The sequence below is a fragment of the Bison bison genome, unplaced genomic scaffold (genome assembly GCF_000754665.1).
Source record: "Bison bison bison isolate TAMUID 2011002044 unplaced genomic scaffold, Bison_UMD1.0 scf7180017864508, whole genome shotgun sequence".
Lineage (NCBI taxonomy): Eukaryota > Metazoa > Chordata > Mammalia > Artiodactyla > Bovidae > Bison > Bison bison.
In genome coordinates this window covers 14010505-14016986 of record NW_011495064.1, presented here as the reverse complement: position 1 = coordinate 14016986, position 6482 = coordinate 14010505, and the positions used below count along the sequence as shown (strand labels likewise).

General features: G+C 42.1%; 1 pseudogene; it reads left to right on the top strand.

The window, feature by feature from the left end:
- Positions 1 to 6482, top strand: part of LOC104980998 — a 38016-nt pseudogene that overhangs the window by 30219 nt on the left and 1315 nt on the right.

Below are 6482 nucleotides of genomic sequence, written 5' to 3'. Positions count from 1 at the left end.
TTTGAATTTGTTATAGTATTGCTTCTGTTTTATGTTTTGGCTTCTTGGACTGAAGGCATGTGGGATTGTAGCTCCCCGACCGGGGATTAAACCCGAACGCCTGTGTCGGAAGGCGAAGTCGTAACCACTGGACTATCATGGAAGTCCCCTCACTTTTAAAAAAATTTTATTTTTATTTATTTGGCTGCACCCGGTCTTAGCTGTGGCAGGTGGGCTCTCCAGTCTTCAGTGCGGCATGCGGGGTCTTTAGTTATGGCATACGATCTCTTAGTTGCCCCCAGGCCTTCTGCACTGAGAATGTGGTCTGAGCCACTGGACCGGCAGTGGAGAAGTCCCTGAATACTGTGACCACGAGAATGGAATATTCTGATTGGTCATGTGTCTACTATGGGGTGTGTCGGCGGCAAGGAGGTGCAGGTCAGCCACATATAAACTACTTAGAAGTGGTTCCCTTCTGGAAAAGGGTTTGGTTACTGGAAGAAGGCAGGAAAATGCTGGGAACGCAAAAACGACAGTTGCTCACTATGATGGAATTTTATTAATAGCAATTCAGAGGAGGTTAGTTTGACTAGAGCAATGGCCTTCAAGTTGTGGTCCCTAGACCTACTGAATCAGAATCTCTGAGGATGGGGCCATCAGTCTGTGTTTTAATAAGTTCACCAGGTGATTCTGATACAGGTGAAGTTTGAGGTCCAGTGATAAAGAGGTTTCCCTCAGGAGCTGTGGAAGTGCAGTGGACTCTCAGTTAATTCTGGGTATAGGGGGATTTCTTATGGGAGGCCTAATATTGTTGGGTCCTAAAGTAGGAGGCAGACCTCACTGTGTGAGGAAATTTCCATTTCATTCTCTCTAACTTCCTGTTCTTCTTTTTCACTGAAGCCTGTGAAAGCCTTCCACTGTCAGTTTACCATATTTATCCTGCCTCTTTGAGCCACTGTGACTCATCTTTTCTTTCTCCTAGAATATCCTTTTTTTTTTTTTTTGTCGTCACTGATTTAAACCCTGTGTGTGTGCTCTGTGCTAAATCTCTTCAGTTGTGTCCGACTCTTTGCGAGCCTATGAACTATAGCCCGAAAGACTCCTCTGTCCATCGGATTCTCCAGGCAAGGATACTGGAATCCCAACCCGGGCATTGAACCCACATCTCCTACACTGGCAGGTGGGTTCTTTACTGCTAGTGCCACCTGGGAAGCCCTAGCCATTCTTGAAGGTTCAGTTTAAACTTGTCTCTTTTCCAGGAAATCTTACCTGGTAGTCTCAATTTTCATACATTTTAATGATTCCTTGTATACCAGGTAGCACCGTGGTAAGTACTAGAATTGTCTAAATGAATTATACTATTTGGTTTAAAGGATATATATATGCATATTTTTGGAAAAGGCAATGGCACCCCACTCCAGTACTCTTGCCTGGAAAATCCCATGGACGGAGGAGCCTGGTGGGCTGCCATCTATGGGGTCACACAGAGTTGGACACGACTGAAGCGACTTAGCAGCAGCATGCATATTTTTAAAGACACTATTAGAATGCCCGATAAAAAAGGCTCTGCTGCTGCTGCTAAGTTACTTCTGTCCGACTCTATGCGACCCCATAGATGGCAGCCCACTAGGCTTCTCTGTCCCTGGGATTCTCCAGGCAAGAATACTGGAGTGGGTTGCCATTTCCTTCTCCAGTGCACAAAAGTGAAAAGTGAAAGTGAAGTTGCTCAGTTGTACCAGACTCCTAGTGACCCCATGGACTGCAGCCCACCAGGCTCCTCCATCCATGGGATTTTCCAGGCAAGAGTACTGGAGTGGGTTGCCATTGCCTTCTCCAAAAAAGGCTCTACCAGTTTACATAGTCACCACCTTATGAGGATACTTAGTTTCCTACATTCTTCTCATCAGTATAGACACCATCAGTCTCTCTAATTTTTGCCAGTCTGAAAAATGAACTATATCTCTTGTTGCTGTTTTAATTTGCATTCCTTTGACTTTTACTATACCTGAACATCTTTTCTTTGTTGCCTATTTGCATTTCTTCCATATCTTTCTTGTTAATATAATACCTGTGTCAGTTTGTGCTTTGTCAGAATATCCTAGAATGAGTGACTTATAAACAACAAAAATTTATTTCTCACAGTCTGGAAGCCCAAGATGTGGTTGCCAGCATAGTCAGATCTAGTGGTAGGTTGCAGCTCCTATCTTCTTGTATCTTCACAGAAAAAGAGCAGAAAAAGAGCATAGAGCTCTCTGGGATCTCTTTTTTAAGGGTTCTAGTTCCATTCATGAGAGTTCCACCCTCATGACCTAATTACATCTCAAAAGCCCCACCTCCTAAAACCATCACATTTGGGATTAGGATGTAGATTTATGAGTTTTGGGGGCTGGGGAGGGGGCTGGGGGGATGAGTGGGGAGGAACACAAACACTTAGGACATAAAATATTCTAAGTCCATTAGTTTTTTTAAATTATGATAATAGTAAGTGGTAATACTTGTATTATGAAAATAATAAAGTAATAACAGAAAAAGTGATCTTTTTCTTTTGGTGTACTTTTTTTTTTTGCGTTTTAACCCACTCCAGTACTCTTGCCTGGAAAATCCCATGGACAGAGGAGCCTGGTAGGCTACAGTCCATGGGGTCACGAAGAGTTGGACATGACTGAGCGACTTCACTTTCACTTTTCACTTTCATGCACTGGAGAAGGAAATGGCAACCCACTCCAGTGTTCTTGCCTGGAGAATCCCAGGGATGGGAGCCTGGTGGGCTGCCATCTATGGGGTCGCACAGAGTTGGACACGACTGACGTGACTTAGCAGCAGCAAAACATATACAGGTTTATGTAACTGCCACCATAATCAGAATAAAGAACAGGTTTTGGACTTCCCTGGTGGTCCAGCAGCTGATTCCACACTCCTAGTGCAGGAGGCCAGGGTTCAATCCTTGGTTAAGGAACTAGATCCCGCATGCCACAACTATTACAAAATCAGGTGCAGCCAAGCAAAAAAAGAAAAGAACAATTTCATCATTCCAAAAACTCGCTTGTGCTAGCCCTTTGTAGTCATACTTTTCCTCACCCATAACTTCTGACAACTACTGATCTGCTCTCCATAACTATAGTTTTGTGGCTTTGAGGATGTCAAACAAATGAAATTGTATAGTTAGTTCAGTTCTGTTCAGTTGCTCAGTTGTGTCTGACTCTTTGGGACCCCATGGACTACAGCACCCCAGGCTTCCCTGTCCATCACCAACTCCTTGAAGGTTGCTCAAACTCATGTCCATCGAGTTGGTGATGTCATCCAACCATTTCATCCTCTGTTGTCCCCTTCTTCTCCTGCCTTTGATCTTTCCCAGCATCAGGGTCTTTTCAAATGAGTCAGCTCTTTGCATCAGGTAGCCAAAGTATTGGAGTTTCAGCTTCAACATCAGTCCTTCCAATGAACACCCAGGACTGAGCTCCTTTAGGAGGGACTGGTTGGATCTCCTTGCAGTCCAAGGGACTCTCAAGAGTCTTCTCCAACACCACAGTTCAAAAGCATTCAGTTCTTCACCGCCCAGCTTTCTTTATAGTCCAACTCACATCCATACATGACTACTGGAAAAATCATAGCCTTGACTAGACAGACCTTTGTTGGCAAAGTAATGTCTCTGCTTTTTAATATGCTGTCTAGGTTGGTTATAGCTTTTCTTCCAAAGAGCTAGCGTCTTTTAATTTCACAGCTGCAGTCACCATCTGCAGTGATTTTGGAACCCCCCAAAATAAAGTCTGTCACTGTTTCCATTGTTTCCCGATCTATTTGCCATGAAGTGATGGGACTGGATCCCATAATCTTAGTTTTTTGAATGTTGAGTTGAAACTGTATAGTATGTAACCTCTTATGGCTGGATTCTTTCACCTAGCATGATGTTTTGAATTCTTTCAAGTTGTTTCATGTATTTGTTCCTTTCTATTGCTGAGTAGTGTTCATTGTGTAGATGTACTAAAGTTTGTTTATCCATTCATCCATTGAAGAACCTTTGGGTTGTTTCCAGTTTGGGACTGTTACAAATAAATCTGCTATGGATATTTCTATACAGTTTTTGTGTGAACATAAGTTTTTATTTCTCTAGGGTAGATCTCAGGAGTGGGATTATTGGGGCATACAGTAAATGCATTTAGCTTTACAAGAAAGCAGCAAACCATTTCCTAGAGTTGGCTGTATCATTTTGCATACCCACCGCAGTGTATCATATTACCCTACTGCCTTTGCCACAGCTAATTAAATCAGGGGTGAGTGCCTTAGACTTGTGAGTAGACTAGCATGAGAACTCTGCAGCAAAGAGGATAAGAGCACCTCAAAAACTGAATTTGAGATTCTCAAAAAGAAGAGAAGCAAAAGCCAAAGTAGAAGCGAAGCACAAACCTAGAAATACTGAGTCACCTGTGGTAGACTTATTAAGTAGGGAACAGTAAGTGCCTGTTTCAGAGGGAGTGAAGAGATAAATCAGCAGAGCTGCTATTGGATCATGAACGATGAAAAGCTCATAGCCCATTGTTCCTTGAAAACTGACCTGGCTGCTGACTTGAAGACTTACACCTTTAATTTTTTTTCTTTTCTGTGTAGCCTTGAACTCTCATTAGTTATGAAGGGAACTTTTAATATAAAAGCTTCATTGAGATATAATTCATATACCATAAAATTTATCCATTGAAACTATTCATTGTTTTTTGTATATTCGTAGTTACATACTCATAACCACAATCATTATTAGAAACATTTTCATTACTTCAAAAAGAAGCTTAATACCCGCAGCAAAACAGCCTTTCTTATTATGGGGACCAGGTATAGTTCCTGCTCATCCCTAAGTAATAGGTTTACTTTTCTTGCATGCCTATGAACATATTCAAACAAGACAGTCTCAGCTTATGGCCAGAACCAGGTATCAACCTACATTCTCAAAGTTGAAAAGCTTATCTCCCACATGTGATTGTTTACTCCTGTGGGGTCCCGTGTGATGTCCTCCTTCCCAGGCTATAAGTATTAATAGTAAGTGAAAGCAAACTGCTCTCAATCTCATTTTTCCAGTGTTGGTTGTCAGGTGTTCAGTCATGCCCTTAATCCTAAAATGGGCATTCCAACTTCATGAATAGGGCGATGAAGAAGGAAATTAAAACAAGCGCCCAATAGTAGATTTGAATAGGCAAATCAGCACACTTTAAAATAGTTATTTCAGATTTTCCCATCAGAGGAGCAGGAAGGAAAAAAAATATATAAAATTTTTTAAAAGAACAAACCCTAAGAGGAATGTGGAACAGCATCAGACATACCAATATATTACAGGAATCCCAGAGAGAGAGAAAAGAGAAAATATGAAAGAAGGACATTTTGAAGAAATAATATACAAAAACTTTTCAGATTTGGTGAAAGACATACAATTACACATCCAAAAAGTTTAATGAATTCCAAGCAGAATAAAAGAGATCACTGGAAGACACAATATAGTCATATTGTTAGAAGAATAAGACAAATCCTGAAAACTTCCTTGTAGATTTCTCTCATCTACAGAAACGAGGCAAGAGAGAAAGGGCCTATCTTGTACAAGGATGCCTCAGTAACAATGACAGCCAGTTTCTCTTCAGAAACCATATTGGCTGGAAGGCAGTGGGATGACTTGCTAATGTGCTAAAAGAAGAAAATGTCAACCAAGAATTCTATATCTGGTAAAACTATCCTTAAAAAGTGAAAGAGAGTCATGTTCCTTCGACTGCCATTGCTGCCATCCCAGGAAGATGGAAGGTGGGAGAAGAGCCTGTGTCACTTGTCACTCAAGTCCTCCAATTGTTACCCCAAAGAGTTTAGGATAGTTAACCTATGCCAAGCTTGTTAGCACTCCAACTCTGATCCAGAGTTGATCCAGGATTGCATCCAGTGCAGTGTCTACGTCATCAGTATTCTCTTTGACTGGAGAGAGCTCTACAGTATTTAATGGGGCCCAGAATGTGTGTGTCTCAGCTAATCCAGTGGGAGTTTCCAACTACAGCAATAAGCAAAGACATTAATCAGTCAGTCAGTTTAGTCGCTCAGTCATGTCTGACTCTTTGTGATCCCATGAATTGCAGGATGCAAGGCCTCCCTGTCCATCACCAAAGTGATGGTGTTCACTCAAACACCCGGAGTTCACTCAAACTCATGTCCATCGAGTTGGTGATGCCATCCAGCCATCTCATCCTCTGTCGTCTCCTTCTCCTCTGCCCTCAATCTTTCCCAGCATCAGAGTCTTTTCCAATGAGTCAACTCTTCGCATGAGGTGGCCAAAGTACTGGAGTTCAGCTTTAGCATCAGTCCTTCTAATGAACACCCAGGCCTGATCTCCTTTAGGATGGACTGATTGGACCTCCTTGCAGTCCAAGGGACTCTCAAGAGTCTTCTCCAACACCACAGTTCAAAAGCATCAATTCTTCGGCCCTCAGCCTTCTTCACAGTCCAACTCTCACATCCATACATGACCACAGGAAAAATCT